The sequence below is a fragment of the Furipterus horrens genome, unplaced genomic scaffold (genome assembly GCF_987537825.1).
Source record: "Furipterus horrens unplaced genomic scaffold, mFurHor1.1.pri manual_scaffold_4, whole genome shotgun sequence".
NCBI classification, from domain to species: Eukaryota; Metazoa; Chordata; class Mammalia; order Chiroptera; family Furipteridae; genus Furipterus; species Furipterus horrens.
The window spans coordinates 48651760-48675521 of NW_028327174.1; positions in this window are offsets into that span (position 1 = coordinate 48651760).

Consider the following 23762-nt stretch of genomic DNA (forward strand, 5'->3'; position numbering starts at 1 on the left):
ATTCACAAAAGGGAAATACAAATAAGTAATTAAACACCCAAAAGAATGCTCAATTTCATTAGAAATCAGAAAAACAAAAATTAAAACAATGATACCCATTTTTTAACTCATTAGGTTGGCAAAAATGTCAATGTCTGATAATATAAACTATAGGCAGAGAGTGTAGGCAAATATGTATTCTGATTACCAGCTAACAGAAATCTATATGGCACATATCTCATGTCCCAGTAAATCTGTTTTTTTCTTTTTTGTATATTCCCTAAAGAAACATTTGCATTTATGAAGAAGAACGCATGTTCAAGATACGTAAGAGTGAATTGGAAACACCCTAAATGTTTACCAATAGGAGAATGGTCAAATAACCTAAGCATGTCTTCACTATGGTATATCATGCATCAATTAATATACTAATAGCTTACATTTATGTGTGTAATATGAGATAAGAGTTACATATACTAATATGGAAAGATCTTGAAGATATATTAATGAAAAAGGAAGTTGCAGAACTATATATATAGAATGCAATCATTTGTGTTAAAAAATGTATACTTATAAAAAATAACATATACTTTCTACAGTTAATAAATGTTTATAAATGCATTTATAAAATATATGCAGAAATATACACAATTTTTTCCTATGCAGAGAGCACTAGGATTGGGTGGTAGGCAAAAAGGAATTTAGCCTTATCTGTTACATTTTAATTTTTTATAAGGTGAATTGATTAATGTATTATATCTGGAATAGCAATAATTGGAGAAAATATATTCAAACTCCTTCTTAGACTTGAGAGCTCTGTTCCCAGCATTTTTGGCTCGTTGTGTCCTGAAACATTTACAGACCCTGTGAAATCAGCTCTAAAATTCTCTACTGATAACCAGATGTCAGATTGATTATATTGGGCTTCACTCTTTCCAATTCCATTTTTCAAGTTTTCTGCATCATATTTAACATATTCCATTAGAGACTACGTAGTTTGCGTTCTATTTTAGGAAGACAGAATGACAAAAAATGTTTTTAATGCCTAATTTTCTTCTCAGCCTCAGTTCGCTTGACTAATTATCTCACGTTGTAATCAAAACGGATGTATCTTGGGAACCAGTCTTAAGGAAAAAGAAAATATTTCTGTATTTCGAGAGGCTCCAGCAGAAGAATCATTGTTTTGCTGTTTTCTCCATGCTGATATTTCTACCTTAAGTATTTCATAGTTGTCTTCAGAAACAACGTGTACCTTCGAAGCCTAGCACATATTTTCTCTCTCTAAAAAAAGAAAGAAACTAGGAAAGCTATTGACCAGCTCGTTTCTACTCTAGACCAAGGTGAAAGCTTCCTCTGCTGATGCTCATAGCCATGAAATCTAGCTACGCTGATGAAATGGGACAGAATATAGTTTTTCCAGTTTTGTTTTCCAGCTCCCTGCTTATTTTCCTGCTTTAGTCACTGTAGAGAGCTAGCTTATCTTGAATCGTAAAGAAAGGCCTTTTTTTATATATTTGAAAAATACAGGGATATAATCTACCTGCAGGTTCAGAATAAAATAAACCCACAAATTTAGGCGTGACACTGGGAAAAGGATGGGAAATGATGCGGTTATTATTTTAGCTAGCACTGCTTTAAGCGGCAAGCAGCATGTGAAACTGATATGTGGTATGATAATGAGCATAAAGAGGCAAGTTAAGGCATGAATCATCCCCAGGCTCATTTATCTCCACGGGACAGGCTGCCAATCTCTGGGCTTCTGCCCCAAGGTCACCCACCAGGAAGCAGCATTAAAGCACTAAGAAATGCCCACCGACCTTCTGGGGTGATGGGCCTGCTGTCCTCCTTCCCTCAGGACCCTGGTGCTTTGAACCCTAACAGTGCCGATTATTCATTTTAATCCATTTCATACTCACAGGCTTCACAGCCACCTCGACATCTGTTACCCATTAATGTTCTTACATACCCCGCCACAGCGATGGCTGGATGCAGTAGTACAATAAAATAGGTTTTCTCCCTCTCAGGCTGGCCCAGAGTCTCAGATCTGTGCACATCCAGGTGTCAAAATGGAAATGGGAGTCAAGGAAGGGGTATGGGAAGGGAGCAGGGGATAGAGGTGACAAAAGCAGGAATTCTCCTTAAGTAGGAATCCTCCAACTAAATTGTCAATTCACCATCCACCAAACACATGCTTTGAGGGTCACCTCTTCCAAGCCCCTGCTCCAGCCGCGAGTCAGAAATACACGTATCTCTCAGTACCCTTGCAGCCTTGGCTAAAGCAGTGTCGCTGACTGCCGCCTTGCTCTTCCCCATCTCATAGCAGCCGCCGCGCTGACTCACATATACTAGAACAATTCCCCTGCCCAAATGCCCTGTCCTAGTTCCACCGGCTTAAACTCTTATTATTTTTTCCTCCTATTTGAAAAACCCAAACAACTTCAAAAAGAATGACAAAGAGCAGCTGTTTGGTCTTGAATGAGTTCTGTAGCCTGGAAGGGGTTGGTCTTCAAACCGGCAATTTGAGAGCACTGCTCCCCCTCCTGGCAGGATCTGGGAAGTACAAACGTGCCTGAGTCCTAAACTGCCCCAGGCGGCCAGGTGCTGGGAGGAGGCAGGATGATGTCAAGGGGATTAGGCAAGGCAAAGAAGGACTGGGGAGGAGAAATGAAGACCAGCGAGCAGGAGAGTGCTGAAGGACAGTCACCACAGTTTGGGCCAAGATTGGCCCTGGAAAACTCCCATGAAGACAGCAGTTCCAGGAGGTTATGTCAAAGAGGAACCACAGAGCTTTGGAGTCAGAAAGCACTGGGTTCAGTCCCAACTCCGTCTCTTACGGCTCCTTAGTCCTGTAGACTGTACCCAGGTGAAAAACTAGGGTCCTCTGGGCACGCTGAGGAAGGCAGAAGAGTTCACACGAGGGCAGTTCCAACCCACAGTAAAACTGGCGTTACTAACCTGAGATTATTTCTGCTATGAAGAGATAAAGAGATTTCTGAGGGTCTCTTCCAAAGACGAATTCAACACAAACAAACCTTTTCAAATTACCAGTATCTTCTCATTTGTATATCAGCAAACTTGATTATTCGAGCCAGCTCTTGCCAGAGCATCTTTTTAACCAGCAGCACGTTGTCAGAATTCAAATACTGTGTTATGGGTGTTGTCTTCAATCAGTACTCAGAGAATGTGTTTAATAGCAACACACATTCCTTGTAAGTTTTAAAAGGAGCATTCTGATCTGAAACATAGATAATGGTTTAACCAAGGACTGTTCTCTGTTCCAGTCTTAGAGAAAATCATCATATTTTCCTCCATCCGGTCAGGGATTGTCTCATCTTTCACCACATGCAAATAAGGAGAAATAAAGGTCACAGGGAGAAGTTACAGAGCACTATTTGTCGTAATAAAATACTACAGTGGCTGGTTTCAGGACTGTAGTTGCTAAAGAGTCTTTGAAAAGATAGGGGAGAGAAAAGGGAGGGGGCAAAGGAGGCATTGTAAGGACAGAGAATTTGTTGAAGATGGAGTGTGTTCTTCCTTCTAGTTTGTTGCAAACCGTAGTAATGAGGCCTCTTAGGGACCACTAGTTGGGAGGCCCAGGTTTTGCACATACTGTGTTGGACTAATGTCTTGGTCCATATTTTTCACATAAAGTGAATGTAATACTAAGAAATGCAAGGGTTCTTATAGCAGTATTCTCATGTACATTTATTCTGATCTCACAACAGTCTTATAATACCAATTTCACAGAGAAGAAAACTAAGGTTTACAAAGTTCAAATGACTTGATGAGAGTATATAAGTACCTTTGTTTTATAACAGCATATAGAGCTTTATAAGTGAGTCAAGTATGCACTTTGTGTAAGTAGAGTTAGGCTGTCGTCAAGTAGACAAAGGTGCCTAAAGATATTCCCATAATACTTTGCTGCTATAAAGCAGAATCTCACACAAAATCAATAATGAAGCTTAGTTTCTGTTCACTTTATGGCCTTGCCATCTTTTTTTCCTACTGTGTCTAGATTTCTGAAAAATTGATTTAGCAAAGTCAATTAACATTTGTATAACACTTTACAATTTGCAGAGCATTTCAAATACGTGAGGTCATTGGATTGACTTAGTAAATTGAATTATAATTGGATTCTATAATGTTCAGGTCTGTGTATGCAGGTATTGCGTGGATTTGTAAACCTCCTTGATCCCATGCTTTGGGATCCTACTCTAATTCTTCTGAAACAAAAAAGGGCCCTTTTCTCTGATATTCTGATATTCACAAAGGCTTCATTATTGTAAAGATACATCATTCCTTGCTATGGTTGAAATCCTGCACATGGAGACTAAAAACAATGGGGAATAATTTAAAATAGAAGAAGGTGGAAAATGAAGGTATCCATCATGGAAGTAGCCTAATGATTATATCTTTCTTTTTAGCTTCAAGGTCTACAAGTTACAGTTAAAAGTGAAGCTATCCCTTATCATTATCCAGAGTAAGATACTAAAACATAAAGCAGTTCTTATAGGGTGCTTTGCTTCAGCTCTTCATCTGGAAAGCAGGATAGCACCTTGGTTAAGAGTGTAGACTCCTGCCCTGGCTGGTGTGGGCTCAGTGGATTGAGGGTCAACCTGCTAATTGAAAGGTTGCTGATTTGATTCCTAGTCAAGACACATGCCTGGGTCATGCGTCAGGTCCCCAGATTGGAGCGTGCGATAGGCAACTGATTGATGTTTCTAACACACATTGCTGTTTCTCTCTCTCTTTCTTCCTCCTTTCCCCTTTCTGTAAAAATAAATTTAAAAAAAAATAGACTCCTGATTAAGAATCTAGAGTGCCTGGTGCAAATCCAGCTTCACTTTACCGGTTAAATATTCCCTTGGGTAAATTATTTAAGCACATTAATTCCAATGTCTTCCTCTGTAACGTGAGTATCAGAGCAGTGCTCTCATCATAGATTCAGTGATGGAATTTAGACGTCTGTTTAACTTAATGAACTTGCCAGAGTGATGGGTTTCTTTTTGTTGTTTGTTTGTTTTCCTTAGATTCAGCCAGGGATAATAATTTAACTCTTGCCCAAAATGCTCTAAAGAAGCTGTATACAATTTTTCCTTAAAGCACAGTAGGCTTTCTGTCAAATATGCATGAAAATGATATTTTTAATATTATGTTTTGTTATATATTAAATCAGTTTAATTTTGCAGTGTAACAAAACATTCCCAAATGTGGAGGCTTAAAATATTTATTTATTGGTTCACAATTCTACAGATTAGCCATTTGGGCTGGACTTGGCTAAGTGGTTCGCCTGTTGGTTTTACCTGGGCTCACTCAGATCATTGCAGTCAGCTGGTGCGTTGGCCAGGGTCTGGTTGTTCCTGAATGGCTCACTTGTAGGTCTGGTGGTTGGCTGGGGCAAACGGAGTAACTGCGCCACACATCTCCAGTGTCCAGCAGATTGCTCTGGGCTTTTTCACATGGCAACTTGGTTCCAAAAACAACAAGACAGAAAACAGGTTTGAATGAACAAGCAGTTGTCAAGCCTCAGCTTATGCCATGTTTGCCCGTGTCCCATTGGCCAAAACAAATTATGTGGCCAAATCAAGATTCAAAGAGCAGGGAAATAGACTCTACCTCTTGATAGGAGAAACTGCAAAATAATGTTGCCTTTTTTTTCCCTTAGTATTGAATTATAATCCTCCTTTGGGAAAATTAAAGCCACCTTGTTGTAGGTAGCATGTAACACACAAAGTGGTAAAGAGACTAAAACTCTTATCTCTAGTTTCTGACTACAGTGAAGAGACTGGCATAGTAGGTGGGGAAAGGGTAGGGAGTAGAATCAGTTAATGCATGTAGCACGTACCAAGCTCAGGTACTACATATAATTTATTTTGGTGGTGGTGGAAAGGCAGAGAGAGAGAGAGAGAGAGAGAGACCGAGAGACCGAGAGATCACTGTGGACTGTGTGTCTAGGGTGTAAGAAAACTCCTTGGAGCAAGTGAGGATCAAAAAGAGTTAAACAAATGGTAAGATTTGCAAATAAACCAGTAGTGTGTTTTAAGGAGATGAATGTCAGGTTAAAGAGTGTTACCATGGGCATGAATTCTGCATGTATGGAAACAGTGGGAGAGCCCAGATTGTGTTTGTGATACATAGCAGACCAGTTGCTTTTTATGTCAAAATTAAACCCAGAACTAAAATGAAAGATTTCAGGTCTCTAAAGACCAGAGTACTCTTTCTGAAATCCTGCCCCCATGCCATTTCTCTTTTGTCCATTGAAAATCTTCAATGGCTAACGCTGGTACATAGGATAGAGCTTTTACTGCAGAGATTAGTGTTAATGTGCTTTAGTGATATGCCTCAAATCTTGTTTTCAGTCTCCTGTCTCACTACCCTCTATTCCATTTTTAAATTTCTCAGGACCTGTATCCATTAAAAGTTAAGTATGGAACTTCTCTTTATCCAGTTTAAACATTTTAAGGCCTTATTTTAAAAAACAAATTTATTCAATTTCCACTACTCCCCACCCCCCACCTCCCACACTCAATCCCCACCCTGTTGTTCATATCCATGGGTCATTTACACTATTTCCTTAAGGCTTTTTTGATTTTGAGTTAATGTGGGGCTTTGAGGAAAAAAAAAATAGTGAGTCTCTTAGAAACAGTATTTGGAATGAAATCACAAATGTTCTTTGAGTAATGTAATCACTGGAATCCCAACCATGTAGCCTTTACTTTTTTTATTTTAAGCATTTTTCTTAAAGGTTTCTTTTACTACATAGGCTCTGGGAAAGGATGGACCACCATCAATCAATATGGAGTTTCCCACTGAATACCCAGCATTGTCCAGGAGCTATTTTTAAATCACATCTATCTCCTACTTGGCCAGGAGTATCTGAACCTTTATTGCTCTTCTTTTTCTTTTTTTTTTTTTTATTTTAGAAGTACATCTTTCACTGCCTCGGCGATATACCCCAGGAGCCAAATATAAGTTTGTGAACTTATCTTAGTATTTAGGCTGTGAGTGACAGGATATATCCCTTTCTTTATATAGCACAAGAATAGCAACACTAAAAGAGCTTTTACCAGCAAATACTTTCTAAATCAAGTAATAGATAAAAAGGATTTTTTTTTTCAGTGTTCCGAGTTGTGAGATAATTCTGGATGGACAGTGTTCAATTTTTTTAAATATCATAATTATCTTTGCTCAAGAACCAAAACAAAATTTGATTTAAAAGTCTCTTGATTTCTCCAGGAATGTGTTAGACAGTGGAATTTCCTGGTGTAAAACTAATTTAATTCTTATGTAATTCTTTTAGATGACTTTTCAAAATTCTTGAATGGGAGAGGCTTTCTTCTTAAGTTTAGGTTCCCTTACTGTTTCTGAACAAAACACTTCTGCACAAATCAAGGACCACCTCCTAAGACTTGACAGCCTCAAGCCTCAGCGCACGCCTGCAGAATGTACTTCTCTACGCCTGCAGAATGTACTTCTCTACTCTCCAGAATCAACTGACTGCAATGTCTTGAGCAAAGGGACTATGACTTCTATAAATTGAACACAGCCTCTCTCTGAACAGTGTGGAGTTACATGATCCAAGGAAGCTGTCTGGTGCAATCCAATTATTGCTCTTTTAACATAAAAATCCCAGTCATTTCCATGCAGTTTATTCTAGACCTCCCAAGAAATTGAATTCCCTGCTTCTAAAAGGAAAACACGTTTGGTAATCTAGTTCTTTGGAAAAGTTCAGCTACGTCCAGTATCACATGTTTTGGACCCAATATAGGAAGCTGGAAAGGCCATTAGGGTGGGTTTCTTTCAGCTGAGGAACTGCAGGCAAACTGATCTCTGAAACGCACAGAGTTTAATAGGAAGCTTAAAATCATCACACCAAAACCATTGCCTGGGGGAGTTTTATTCCATGTAACTAGTTCTGAAATAATGCCTTTCCTTATGCTTAAATTCTGTTCTGTTCAATTGTTCTTTTCCTCATTTGTCAATTTAATCAACATTTACCCCTTTTGCTGTGAACCTTTGATGTTAAAGGCAAAGAAGGGCTCCCAGATCTGAAGTCTGTTTAAACTAGATCTTGAATTTTAATATGATATTTGCTCTTCCTCTCTGATATAGTAGGATATGTATGGTAACATAATGGGGTTGTTTGGGGTTTTTTGTTTGTTTGTTTGTTTGTTTGTTTGGAGTAGAGAGGGAAAGAGGGTACTGGAAAATGGCAAAGAAAGCCTTAATAATTTTTTGATATTAAAGTGATGACTGTAGTATTCAATACTTGATATTTTCTCCTAAGTGTATGTATTTATTTCATACTTTGGACATGCATACATATGGTACAGTGGCTCATCCTGTGCTTTAAAAGGGGTTTTGTGTTTTTTTGGTTTAGTTTGGTTTTCCCAAAAATGAGTCAAGCCATTGCAAATTATACAAATTAAAAATAATGGCACAAGTGAATTATAGAAAATTGTCCAGCAGAAATACAAATCTATGCACTTGACACAAAGTGACAAAAAATATAACTTTTATGTTTTGTATAACTGTTTTTTTTTTTTTTTTTTTTTTTTTCATGAGCTTCTACCTCACTGGGTGACAAGAAAAAAATAATGAAGTGCAGTCTGAAAAATTCAGTTGTATCCAATACTTTATGCAACCCCATAAGGAACTCAGTGTCATCAGGGTACATGCTTAGAACTTCAGATTTCCTTCTTCTCACTGGCTCTTCTTAGAGGTAATACATGGGTGTATAAGAAAGGCATCTCTATAACCCCATGATGGTTGGGAGAAGGGAACTTGAACTTAGTCCTGGTACTTAGTCTTCTGCCTTCTTTGTTATGTACAGTGGTGTCCCCTTGTCCGCCTGCTCTTTGAGTCTAGTAAAGTGAAATAAAAACATTTAGGATTTCCCTGTTGTCAAAAGGGAAAGAGGCTTCCCTCCTCTTCTCCTGATTAGAGTATGTCTGTGAGAAGCATGTTTGTGAATCCTTTCTCTTTTCTTTGGATATGTGTGTAGTTCCTTGCCAGCTTTATAACACAGAAATATTTTGCTGAAGGTCCTGGGAGCCATATTTTTTGAAACATATACATCAAAGGACATAGCAACTCTATCTCCCTGTGATGGTGGTATTTAACTTATAGGCATATACATATACCTATAGAGATATGTAGATATAGATAGAGAGAGAGACATAGAGATACATAACCATACAGATATCTGTAACAAATTTATGTATAAATTTTAGGACCTAAACAAAGAGTCTAAACAGAGGTGATTTTAAGGAACTGCTAAAAATTACTAAACATGTCTAAATTTAAGATATGGGCATTCATTTGCATAAACTTACAGTGAGTCATCATTTCGTGTCATCCATAGGTTCTCAGAATTGGAGCAAAACATTCCATAACTAAATGAATTACCAATTTTATCATAGGCTAATTGATATAAACAAGAGTTGAGTTTCTGCGACAGGACACTTGGCAGGAGATTGGATGTGGGCTGCCAGCGCCCACGCTGTGCTGTGCTGCTGATGGCCCCAGATCCACGTGGGCCTGAATAATGTAGTCTAGAGACACACTCAGGTGGGGAAATGGGATGAATTCGGCAGTGAATGCCTGTGAGGAGGGAACAAAGTTGCTGGAAAGCAGGTGGTGAAAGGAGATCCCCAAAACAGAGAACTCTAAATGCAGGTGCTTCGGGAGAGAACGGAGGCCCCAGGAGAGAGAGGAAGGTCAGGAAGCGCATCATTCCCTGTTAGCTTCCACTTCTGCAGAGTATTTCCCTTGATGCTTGACAATTTACAATTTTCTGTCTTTTACAATTTACATAATTTTCTCAAACCTTCTTATAAAGTTTAACACATTTCTACAGCTTTTAGTGGACCAATCTGAGGCCAGAACTGGAAATAGAGGGAAGAGGAAACACTGTGACTTATTGAGTATTTCCCAAATGCCAGGGCCGCTCTTTCTGCTTCACCTGTATTATCTCACAACAACCCTATAAGGTAAGCTATATTTTTAGAATCATCATCCCCATTCTATAAATGAGGAAACGGAGGTACAAAGAAATTAAGTAATATGCCAGCTCAAGAGTTTGTGCTTTTAATCACTCTGGTGCACTGCCATTGAAGTGATGCAGCTCAGACCCACCTCCACCCGCCCTGTCGAGGGACCCACGTCCATGAAGGGACCCACGTCCATGAATTCCAGGCTGTGGTGGGCAGGTAAGGTTGAGACTAGCGCAGAACAACCTGTCCCTACACAACCCTTAGAGTAAATGCCTCCTCAAACCTTGCCCCCTACCTGCCTCACTTGCCTCACCCTGGTCCCAGCCCTGCTGGCAGCAAAGAAAGGAGAAGCCCAGAGAAAGCAAAGAGTGGCAGTGACACCCATCTGACTCAGGACTGCCTGTCACCAACACTGGAATGAGCAGATGACTAAATCCCCCTTTTCCCAAATACACAAAAGGAAAGGATTATTTAAAAGGAAGAAAAAGCGGACACCTGGACTACCCATAAATAAGCTGAGATTGCTTCCTAATAGGACGGTCAAAGAAGGCATTCTGCAGGAGACGACATGGGAGTTGAGACTTGAGGAATAAGATTGTTATTTTCAGATAGGTCATACAAATCTTTATTTCGTCATTGCTTAACTCACTTGTAAGTGGCTTTTTGGAATTGGATAGTATATAAATTATAAATCCCTATTACCACTCTACAAGCATGGACAGTACCTCTGCCAATGTGACTTGAAGCTAATTACCAATACTGAGTCACAAATTACAATAAATACTGCCCTAAACTCAAGAAATTTCCAAACTTTCAATACAAAAAGAGACAGAGCTGCAAGGAGGTATTACTTTGTTTATAAACGCTTCCAGGTCCTAGTCTTTCCAGACACCTTGATGAGCAAGACGGTTCTTCTCAGCTGGATTCAGTAATCCTGCGGGACCATACAAGAGGGGGTTTCCACCATAATCTGTGCACAGAAAGCAGCTGGAAGCCTATTTGAAGAATAAATTTATCCCTTGAAAGGACACAGTGGGAAGAATAAACCTAATATTACAGCCTATGAAGGACATTTGTCTTTTCAAAATGCCAGAGTAGTTTTCAGAGTGGTGATTTCATGTTGTGCTTCAAGCAGATTACTCTGAGGGAACAATGACAACAAAAAGAATCAAAATACAAATTATGGCACATGAAGCAAAAAGAGAAACACAAGAGAACGGGAAAACACTGTTACTGAAACAAACAGAGGCTCCCATCCGGGGTGGTGTAAAAGTCGGTTTACAGTTGTTAGTATGTGAAGCACAGAGTCTATTCTTGTATTATTACTTATTAATTATTGTATTATTTTCCATATGAACAATTATAAACCTACTTTTGTTCCACCCTGTATTTGAACTCATAGGCCAGTCGGATAGTTTTTAAAGTCCTCACAAATGACCACAAACCTTCGTGGCACTATTAGGAATTAAGAATTGCAACTCTTTTTATTTTGCTTTTGGTGAGAGAAGTGGAGAAACTTGAAAGTAAGGACCCAAGTGGGCTGCAGTGGTCAAGGGGGACAATTCAGAAGCCTGGCTTGATGGCTCACTTGCTGTGTGACTTTGGCTGAATTACTAAACCTCCTTTGGCCTCAATTTCCTCACCTCTAAAATCGGGATAAGAATAGCATCTGTCTAATGGGATGTTAATGGATTAACAAAGGTAATACCTGTAAAGTGCTTAGAATGTTGTCTGAATATGGTAAGAGCTCAATAAATGTTAGCTCTTGGGATTATTTTTATTTTATTTTTATTAACTATGAAAGTAACACTTTGTTTTCTTAGCTTTAAAGACTGAGAATCTAGTAACTATTAATACTGCTTAACTAGCTTCATTGCTATTTAAGCACCTTGGAGTACTTGGTAGCTATCCATGAGACACTCTGTCCTTACATTAAAAGCAAACCCCCAGACTCTTTGGGAGTCTTGGATCCTTTGCCTATACTTCCCTATATACTGTGTGCTCACCAGTGTGCATAATTTGTCTGAATTCCTACTCCATTTTATTAGTAATTTATTTATACAGGCTGCCTTGCTATGTTGCAAATTATGAGAAGGTTTTAAGATCATCAATTAACTTTCTGGGTCTGTTTTAGTGGTAGAATGTTGCTACTTAATTTTACCAATGTTCTCAATATCTCAAATTATACACTGAAGCATTGACTGGAGCAAAAGACTGAAAATAACAAGAATGCCATGTTTAAATAAATTATAGCACATACGATGGGATACTATGCAGCTATAAAGACTCTCTAGGTACTCACAAAGCATGATCACCAAGATGTAGTTTTAGGTGCAAAGAGCAAGACGCATATCAATGTGTATACACAGCCATCTGGGAGGAAAGAAAAGCAAGGGAAATACACACACACACACACACACACACACACAATGTATACTGGGCTACTTGGAGACAGGGTTTAGAGGTGGCACTTTTCACTTCAGACCCTTTTGACTTTTGAATTTTGTACCATATGACTGTGTTTCTTATTTAAAAAACAAAGTATTAAAATAAATAAAATTTATTACATTATTTTGGCATTTAAAAATAAAATAGAAAGTTTCCAGAGAAGAGATTATATCACAGGTAATAATAAATGAGTTCAGATGCATGATCCAGAATTTCATCCCTAACCGACACACTGAGATAAATGTCTTTAATCAAAGAAATTAGGTAAAGACGATTCGTAACAAATGCACAAATAACTGCCTTAGCAGCAAGCTGGCCATAGGACGGAGTGGGAGAGGAGTTCACCTTCAGAGGCCTTTCTCGCCTTTTCTCTTTGTTTCCCAGCTTAAAGCAGACTGGCTTAGGGCAGTGATGGATACAGACTGGGGCTCTCTGAGGGTACGTGGGGGTTGCTCAGACCTCAAGGCTGGATCTGTGGGGGTTGGAAGGCATGTGGGGAAGAGTCCAGCCACTCTGGGTTGAATAAAGATTTTCATTCTGTTTAACCTCTCAAAACCTTTAATATGTGAATGGCTGCCCTGAATGTCCAAAAAGAGGATACACTACACAGCATTTTCCAAACACTTGACCACCAAAAAGCAGAGCTCCTCAGAATTCGCTCTGGAACTCTGGTCCACCCAGATTCATACCACTGAAGGTGGATACAGAGGAAGTGCCTAATCTCACATGGACGAACCAGTTCCTGATACCTAAGATAGTCACTTCCTCCCTGTGTGTCACAACTTTACCTCCTGTAAAATGGGAGATGGGGAAGAAATTCACAGCTAAATCTGTCTTCCTCATTCTTCAAAAGACTACACTATTTAATTTATATTTATGGTGTGACATTTTTCTTTTTCTGCCTTGCGTTACAATTACCTTTATCCTTGTCCTATTCAACTCCACTGGGCTGTAAACTCCTTGAACACAGAGATTTTGCCTTTGTTGGCATAGCACTCAAAAATGTTTAACAAACAACAAGTGCTGGCGAGGATGTGGAGAAAAGGGAACCCTGGGCACTGCTGGTAGGAATGCAGACTGGTGCAGCCACTATGAAAAACAGTTTGGAATTTCCTCAAAAAACTAAAAATGGAACTGCCTTTTGAACCAGCAATTCCATTGCTAGGATTATATCCGAAAAATCCTGAAACACCAGTTCAAAAGAACCTATTCACCCCCATGTTCATAGCAGCACAGTTTACAATAGCCAAGAGCTGGAAACAACCTAAGTGCCCATCTGTAGATGAGTGGATCAAAAAACTGTGGTACATTTACACAATGGAATTACTATGAAGCAGAAAGAAAGAAGGAACTTCTACCATTTGCAACAACATGGATGGGACTAGAGAGAATTATGCTTCGTGAAATAAGCCAGGCAGCAAAAGACAAATACCATATGATCTCACCTAATACAGGCAACTAATGAACAACACAAACAAATGAGCAAAATTGAACCAGAGTCAAGCAAATAAGGAGCAGACTGACAGTGACCAGGGGGAGGGGGGAGGGAGGGAAGGGGAGAAAGAAGAAGCGTCTAGTCAAGGAACTAGTATGAATGACCCACAGACATGGACAACGGGGTGGGAATTAACTGTGGGGGAAGGGGTGGGTGGGGTGGAGGGGAGCAATGGGAGAAAATGTGGGTCAACTCTAATAGAAAAACAATTTTAAAATGTTTAATAACAATAGATGAAATAGTCCAATTGTGCAACACAGAAAATAAGTACAAAAGGATTAGGGAAGGAAAAGGACAACGGAATGAGCAGAGAGAAGTGATAGGGTGTGTGGGGACAGTGCGGAGGGAGGCACGTGCACCTGAGTGAATGAAGAAGCACTGAACATACTCATAACATCCATAGTGACCACAATACTGGTGTGGAGTATTGTTATTTTTAAATATTAAAATACTGATATTTTGATACTAAAATAATCTTTTTATTTTCATATTGATCTACCCAGAGAGTTAGAGGCAAATTATTTTAGAAAGCATTCTGACCACAATCTCCCTGTGGTTAAAACCTTTCCAAAGTATGAGGATTTTAGTTTTATTCTAATGAATGGTATAATTCTTATTTTTTGCATCTCTAGTGAGGGTGAGAATATTTTCTTCATGTATTAGTCATCTCTATTTCCACCTGAAAAAGTATGGACTCCAGCTGTCTTCATTTCTTCCTGGTGGTAGGAAGGGCATGGGGGTAGGGGTGGGGACAGAGAGGGGGATACCACTCTGCAGCAGTGGTTCTCAAAGTGTGGGCCCCTCATTTGAATAAGAATTTTTCTTTAATGATCCTCAAAATGAACGGATTCTCCTGAGCTGTAATGAGGAGATTCTTAATCTTTCACTTGCAGATAGCTCAGGAGTTTCTATCAGCAAACACCAACCCATGACAAAAAGATGACAGTGAGGTTTACCTCTGCTGTGACGCAGCCATCCCCATCAGGGCCACCACACTGCAATTTCCTACTTACTGCGCTGGCTGTCTCAGTCCCTACCTGAGGAGCCCCACCTGGACATGTCTTCCTGGCACTGTCACCTGCCAGCTTTTCCCTCTAAAACATAACTGTCCTGCTGCAATTTCTTCTTGATAAGTTAGCTGCAGAATAGGTTCATGGGCTTGACCTGCTAAGACAACTATTGGCATTTGAACACAACAGCAATAACTTAACCCAGTGATTTTTAACCCTTTTCATTTTATGGCGCACATAAACAAATTACTAAAATTCTGCAGCATGCCAAAAAATACATTTTTTTGCTGATCTGACAAAAAATAGGTATAATTTTGTTGATTTACAAAAATAATGATGAGTAATTACCGACTGTTTTTGTTTCAAAGTGACTTTTTAAAAAATCAGGTGCCTGTACTTGTATATAAGAATTTCAGGTACCAAGAATTAACCAATCAGACACAACCTTATTTTGCAACGTAACCAGTAAGACACAACTCTGTTATACAACCTATATATTTATGGTTCAAGACAGGGCGTTCACACCAGATGGCTGTTGTTGTGTTGGCTGTTGTCATTTTGTCATTTGACAATCTAAGGGAAAAGAGGTCAGTGCCCCTGACTAAATAGTCATGTATTGTATGTTTTAAAAATTCTTGTGGCACACAGGTTGAAAATCACTGGCTTAACCCAAAGGAATAATTTTAATGGTAATAGTAATAATCACTATTTAATAAGTAGTTAACATGTGTTAAGTACTTTAAAGACATTATCTAAATCGATTAAGCCCTGGAGATAGGTTATAATTATCTCAGTTTTCTATGGCAGGAAACTGAACATGCAGAAAGTCAAGTTATTGGTCCAAGGTCACACAGCCGATGGCACCGATTGCCCTCTGTGCTCTAAATTGCACTACCTCACCGCAGGAGGTGAGAGGGGGAGGCGTGGGTCTTGTAGCATCCTGCAACCCAAAAGAACAGAACACTTGGATTAGCAGGCCTGGATCCTAATCTTCACCACTATCCATATTTCTTTCAAAATCTTGGCTAAATTTCAACTTTTCTGGTGTTGGTTTCCTCAGCTGCAAATTAGGAGAGTGACAACTATTCACCTTAAAGAGTTAGAGATGCTCAATGAGGTAACGGGTGAAAGCAATGTGTTAGTTCTCAAATTCTACACAGAGGCTAAGGCATTTTCTTCTGGTAGCCAAGCACCGTCTGCTTGTTGGACCAGGGCCAGTCAACCCTTTAATTTACCAAGTTCCTGAGCCTAAGATGCTGATCTTCAGTGGAAAAGCATTTATGATCTGATTTCCAAGTGCCTATGCTTCTTTGCCCTTTTTTACATTCATAAATAGGGCAGTTGTTTATTAAAACTTTTCTCCTAGTAGTGATAACGCCGATTATGTATTTTCCCTGAATCATGCCCATATTGCAAATAAACCAAAGACATCAAATTAAAGTACTTATGTCTTTTTGCTCCACTTAAATGGACCACAAAACTGATGTTTTACCTTGAGATAAATTCAGAAATTGAAGAGAAAGAGGAAAATACAAATAGATCAATAAATACAAATTAACTGGGATTTTGATTACAAATAAAAAAGTTCCCCCAAAAGAAAACATTGGACTCTCACTCTAACTGTATAAGTGAGGCTGCTTCAGGACAGACTTCTTGTGGATAGGCCCGAAGCTCTCCGAAGGCAATTCAGGTTAATGCTATGAACCGTCACCTCATTTAATGTGACCTCCTTTGGCCACAAAGAATTAAACAAGGTGTCCTTGATCCACAGGCAGACAAACAATAAGCTGGACAGTGGCCTGTGGTGCAATAGGAAGGATACTGACTGCTGGAAGCAATGAGATATTCCTCTCTTCACTAGTTTGAAAATAGCTCCACCGTGGGAGAGCTCGTAGTTAGAACTGGTAGGAAACAAAGAATCACAAGTGTATAATGTGGATAATAAAACTATGAGGAAGCTGCGTTTCTGTGTCCAGAGAGGTCGCTGAGTGGCCAGATTGAGCGAATTACCCCCACCAGCCTGTGCTGGGCACATGTTGTGAGTGAGAAATAAACTTGGGTGTTCTACCACCGAGATTTTGAAGTTGCTTTTTACTACAGCATAAGTTGGCCTGACTGAGACAATTTCATTATTTCCTTTTACTGCCACATGAGGAATGGAAAAAGAAGTTTTGTCCTCTGATTGTTGTTTTATCCTTTTGCTACATTTGCACTCAAGGGCAATCATCCTTTCATGCACCTGTGAGGACCGCCCTTTAAGGGAAAGCCTCACCAAGGAAGCCGTATTTCCAGGCGCCTATCGTTTCACTCAACTTTGCAGCCATCACCTAAACTCCACTCAATTCAGCCCAATGAATATTTGCTGAGTATTCACTACATCTGGCTTTGTGCTGGATGCTAAAGATGCTTAAGTTAACAAGACAAAAATATCTCCGCTCCTAATGGCACTTAGAGCCCATCGGGAAAGACATCAAATAGGTGGTTAACTAGGTCACTGTAAACTCAATGGTCCCCAAGAAAACTCATCACACCTACTACACAAATAGGCGCATGTACCCAAAGGCCAGACTGCTGCCATGGGCGGTTCTTTCTCCGCCTCTCAGTTTAGCGAGTGTGGGAGGCAGTATTGGTTCCTCTCTCATCCCTGTTCCTTAAAGCCAACTGGACCCAAAGTCCCTTTGTTTCCTCTCAGTGCCACTTCAGTCTTCTTCCCTCGATCACACCTTGAGTCCCTCTTCCTTGCACCACTGCTAGCTGGCTTCTTTGCCTCTCACATCCACCTGCCCCAGGTAAGATACATCAAAGTCAAGATTTCTAAAACACCTTCACCATAATATCACCAAGAACACAAAATGAGACTTGCCTAATATTCCAAACCCCATTAAATCTAAATTCTTCATTGTCGTTTTCGTCATCTGCCCCAAACATATTTTTCACTTCTCTAAAAATCAATAGTAATGTTAGCTGTTTATTAAGCACTTACTATCTCCCTGGCACTATGTGAAGCTCTTTTATTCACTCTTTTATTACATCCTTACTAAAGCTCCATGAAACAGAACAATTACTGTCCTCATCTTTCAGGCAAGGAAATTAAGGCTTGGAGAAGTGAAGCAAGTCCAAGGTCAAATAGTAAGTGGTTTTAAACTTAAGTCCTAAACTATGTTTCCTTCCAGAACATAGGAGTAAGGACCATACTTCCTGCTTGCTTGTAAACCCACGGTTTTGAGAGCAGTGCTAGGCAAACATAATTAAGTTTATAAGAGCTATTGGTCGATTAACATATTCTCTCTAATCTATTCTGGTGCAGGAATAAAACAGTCTTAGAAAGATATCTGAGAACACCTCTGCAGGGAGTATTATTTCAATCAATATATGTTGGGTTTGTTTTTTTTTTACCTGAAAGGGGCAAATTCCATGAGAGATCAGAAGGACAGGCAGGTCAGAGCCTGTAGCCTGAAAGGTTCTTTGTTTTTTTTTTAATGACAACATTGTAATAAATGAGCCAAAGAATTAGTTCAACCTCTTGATTTTTTATTTTTAAAATTAAGAGTAAGGTTTTACACCAGAGACCATCTTGGAGAATTCCAATAAGGGTTGCCAAGGAGGACTGGAGACCGGAATCGATTGACAGAGGCTGGAACAGGAGATGGGTTAATCGTGGTCCCACCAGTGCATGTGAGCAAAGCTGAGGTACCCTGAGGACCTGAGATGTGATGCTGAATGTTTATCTGCAGTCCGACACCTGCCTCCACCCTGATCCACTGCTGCCTCCACCCTGATCCACTGCTGCCTGATTACATGCCTTTCCAAAAATTCCAATTAAGGACTTGCCATGCAGGGTAACAAATGACTGCCTTCACCAAAGAAGAGATATTATGAGTTCCAATGAGGGAAAAAAGCGAAGTGGGGGTGGGGGAGGCAGACAACAGAGAAGAAGGTGTGAGGAATCCTCCTAAAATACCTCCCGACACATTTCAGTGAAGAGGGAGACTGAAACGAAGTTCTGAGCTTGGGGAGCACAGCCGGGTCTAGCTCACAAGAATCACCTGTTTTCAGGAACTGCAATATGATGAAGGATCGCAACAGTTTTACCTGTTGGTCTCCTGGGTCATCACTGGGAACATCAATTATCCTGGTACAAGTGAAATATGAAAATGCCAACCAATAGGGATTCCTGTTTGATGGATACTGGATAGAACAGTAAGAGCAATGACAAAGAAAGCAGTTAGATCCAGAGACAGAGCCCAGAGTCCTGGTTAGGTCTGTAGCTTGCTGCTCATGCTTGTCCCTCGAAGGCATCCACCTCCACACATGTAAAGCAAGAAGACTGTGCAGCCTCCAACATCCCTTTCAACTCAAAAAGTATATTATTTTAAGATATTTTAAAACATGTTTTTGGCCCTGGCTGGTATGGCTCAGTGGATTGAGTGCTGGCCTGTGAACCAAAGGGTCACTGGTTCAATTCCCAGTCAGGGCACATGCCTGGGTTGTAGGCCAGGTCCCCAGTTGGGAGCATGCGAGAGGCAGCCACACATTGATGTTTCTCTCCATCTCTTTCACCCTCCCTTCCCCTCTCTCTGAAAATAAATAAGTAAAAATTTAAAATAAAATAAAATAAAAGCATGTGTTTAATAAAATCAAAGGGACCAGGATTAAAAATTAAACTAGGTATAGGATATTTTGATTCCTCCATTTCATTTCCTAAATTACCTCATGCCATTTGAGAAAGAATATTAAAACCTTTCAGCAAATTATGGGCAAGGCTACAGGAAACTGTTTGCTCCAGAAAAAGCATTGCAAAGAAAAAAGTAGAGAGAAGAGGATTGGGAAGGTACAGATTGAAAAAGACTTGAGAGACTTATCAGTCAAAGTGTGGGCCTTGTTTTAATCATGAGTCAAACAAACTATAGTAAATATTGAGAAAATTGGGGAAACTTGTATATTTATTTCCTGCATATTGGATGATATTTGGGAGTTTTTATTAGTCATTTTACTTACGATAATTATATCTCTTAAAAAGAGTTAATTATTTTCAAAGATAGTGAACTATTTACTAATTATATGACACAATGTCTGGAATTTGCTTCAAAATAATTCATTGAGGAGAGGGGAAAGCGGGGGGTAGAGATGACATAAAATGGGCCATGAGTTGACAATTATTAAAGCTGGTGTGTGAGTGTGGATATGGGTGAAATTGTGGGTGTCTTTAGTGTTTGGTTAAAATTTTCCCTGACAAAAAGCTAAATAAAACATTGTTACTTTTACTAAGATATGAGGCATTAATATATTATTACCAATGGGTCTTTGATTTTATAGATATGCTGGGATATGAGAGAGAGTTAGGAGGTAGACTCCCCAGGGTTTGCTGAAGGATTGGATATGGGTCAAGGGAGAGAGGTGTCAAGGATGACTCCCAGACTTCTGACTTTCAGAACTGCTGGATGGTGGTGTCACTTACTGATCAAGAGATAAAACATCCGGAACAAAGAGAGAGAGAGAGAGAAAACACCAGGAGAGGTTGCGTGGGAAGATCCTGACTCAGGTTTCAGATGTGCTGAACCTGAAATGCCTTTGAGGTGTCAAGTAGGTTCAATAAATGTCTACTTAATGAATGAGCAGACCAGCGCAGCCAGTGCTGAGGGAGGTGAAATTCAACAGCAGTGCTTCTTCAACTTTTTTGGATCAGGGATTCATCTGTGACTATATTGAAAGCTGTAAGCCTTTATTCTCACATAAGCATAAAGTTAGACACATAACTTCAGTCATTTACAGAATCTCTAAGGATATTTAGACCACAGATAAAGAACTTCTGTTGTCTTTCATTACAACAATTATATCTCCTTTGTCTAAACCTTGGTAGCTCTCTCTCTGAAATGCAAATGGCAAAAAATTGAAAGCTTTTAATTGTCTTTCTTGCTTCCTCATGTTCTAACACAACATAAATCTCAAAAATGAAGGGAAAGTTACAGCTTTCCTCTTGCTCCTTTACCAAATAACCCAGTAACCGAAGGCTCGCCAAACTTGAGGTATCCCGAGTAGCCACCTTTGGGCTGCCATGTATATATAAGAAGAGAATGTGCCAGCAGAAGGGTGAGGAGATTTGGGTTAACTGGCTGTGTGACCTTGGACAGGCCACTTGTCCTCCATGTACTTTGTGAGACGAAGATGTGCCCAGCCTCACTGTCAACTTTGGAAGGTACCTTGGCCATCTTGATCATGGAGGTAATTAACTCATTTCCCCTCTGAGGGTTTAGGTGGTTTATCTTGGCTCTCAGGTTTAGAGAGAGGACCATGGGTCTTCCCTATGGCTATCTACTTCACATGCTGAGCAATCATTTGGATCCAACAGAGGAATCCCCACTCGCCCACACCTTGCTGGGTTTTCCAGCCGTTGGCAGACAGGCTGGTTCCAGTTACAATTGTTTTAGATGGTCCAAGCACCTGAGAGCAGGTGGTCATCTGTTTAGTGAGTCAGACCTGACCTGCTGTATAGAGTCATTCTCAGTGCCAGCCTGGCCCTGACCCTGAGCCCCTCCTGGCCTGCCATCTGCTCTCCCTGGCTCTCCTTCCACAGCAGCAATCCTGAGATGACTTTGATTGAACTCCCAGTCATATGCCTGTCTCTTTCAGCGCTAAAGACCACATGCTTACTCCTCTTAGGTGAGAGGCCATGCAGTTTGAGCTTGTCCACAGCTCCCCTGCAAGCCCTCTCATGAGGGCTTTAGAGATTGACAGTGAAGGGCGTCCCACTCTGCTCTGCCAAGTCAGCAGCAATAATAATAATAATAATACATATCTGTGAAGTGCTAAGTATGTGCTGGGTATATACTAAATATTTGTATCCGTCATCTCAACATGCTAATCCTCATAACATCCCTATGAGACAGATGCTATTATTATCCCTATTTTCTAGATGAAGAACCAAAGCTTAAGTAGGTTAGGTAATTTGTTCAATGCCACACAGCAAATAGGAGATGGAATTTGAAGAGGCAGTCAGATCATATGTTTAACTATTATATTACTGGTATTTCTCCCAGACAAGGAAAACAGAAACCTTTCTAGATATGCAAGCATATCTACTACTCTTGCTGTTATTATGTGCTTACCAAACTGCTAGAATTATGTCCTTACAATTATGTGCTTACAAAATTATGTGAATTATGTCCTCATGAAACTGTTAGGAAGCTTCCAATAACTTATTTTGTCATATGGCCACCAGCTAAGACCTGGAGTTTCAGATGCTGCTGTTTCCAACAAGAAATCAGAAAGCTTCGGGAGCCATGGCTGAAAGCAGTGTTGCCCCCCAGCCCTGAGGCCAGTGACTGGCAGAGGGAAGGGGAGTCGGCTACACACTGAAAACCTCTCACCCACTGATGCCCACATGGCAGCCATCCCTAACACTGGGAGATGAATGTCTTCCCCTTCCTTCTGCCTCCCAAATAACACCTCAGTGCCCGAATCTAAATTACATCCAGAACCCTGCTGGGATGGGAGTCTGAGAAATGTCGTTTCTCATGGGAAGAAGCATATAAAGGAGTGGAAATCATTGCCAAGTGGTAAGTGTGCTAAGCAAAAATATCCAGTATTTCCGGGGTGATGCGGTTAGCCAGCCTCCAAGGCGGCCCTCGCGGACCTCCACCTCCTGGTGTTTGCATGCTCATGTAGACGAAGCCCACATTTTAGCAGGGTTGGTCCCTGTGACCAATAAAATATGACAGAGGTGATGATGTCACTTCTGAGCTAGGTTTTGAAAAAATTATGGCTTCTGTCTTCAGAGTTCTCTCTCTCTCTACCCACATCCCCACCCCCTGGGAAAAACAAGCTGCCATGCTGTGGAGAGAATCAGTTAGGAGCTAACAAAAGTGGAAACAAGGCGATGTATAAAGAGAAGCAGAAGTAGAGTGAGGCCCCGAGTCCCAGGCCTCGGGGAACACTCAAGGGAAGACAGAAACGCTTACTGCTCGCATCCCAGGAGCGGCTCTGCATTCTGAGGGATGGTGGTCCCATTTAACCCTAATTATCCCTACAGTCCTCAGTGTAAATTCCCCATCACGTGAGCTAGCACGACGGGGTCTGCGCTCCTTACAACAGAACAGCCTGACCAGCACACCCTGTGACCTGAGTACAGGCCTCGGCTGCACGTTCGGAGAAGCCCCTCAGCCCTGGGTGACTGGCTGCCAGGAAGCCTGTGCTTGGAACACTCCTCCTTGTTGCTGGCATGAGGTGGGAGCCCTTGCTGGAGGAGCTGGCCTGCTTCTTCAGGGCTCAGCTCCCAAGGCAGCATATTCTCTCTGCAGGAAAAAGATTTACCTCCCACCAGGGAGAAGAACCAAGAGTTGGTGTCCTCGGCAACCAGAAGAGCATATCCTGACACTAGCTTGATTCTGTCACTCAGCTTCTTTCTTTATTGGAAGCTCAACTTGGTACAATAGGTACCTTGATCAAAATCCTTGCAAGCCCATGTTAGCTCCCCCAGAGCTTTGCCCGCCAGTGCCTCTGTCCTGGTGATCCTCGTTCTCTAAGGGATATGTCCTTTGTTTATTTTTTTCTATGAAATCTTCTAGCGCCCCGAATAGAAGGTTGCATTGCTTTTCTCTGTCACAGGTGCTCTCATCCTTCCTTCCCGGATCTCCATGAGCACCATACACACTGTCGTTATGACAACCATTCTGCTTAAGCGCCCCGCAGGAAGACAGTGCTCTGAGAAACAGCTGCAGGTCTAGGGTGAAGACGAGGGGCTAGAAACAAAAGTGGGGAAGGCAGGAAAAGGGTATTGAGGGTCAGAGGGGAGAAGAAGGTGGGTCTCCCAGCCTGAGCCAAATGGTCCAAGAGCAA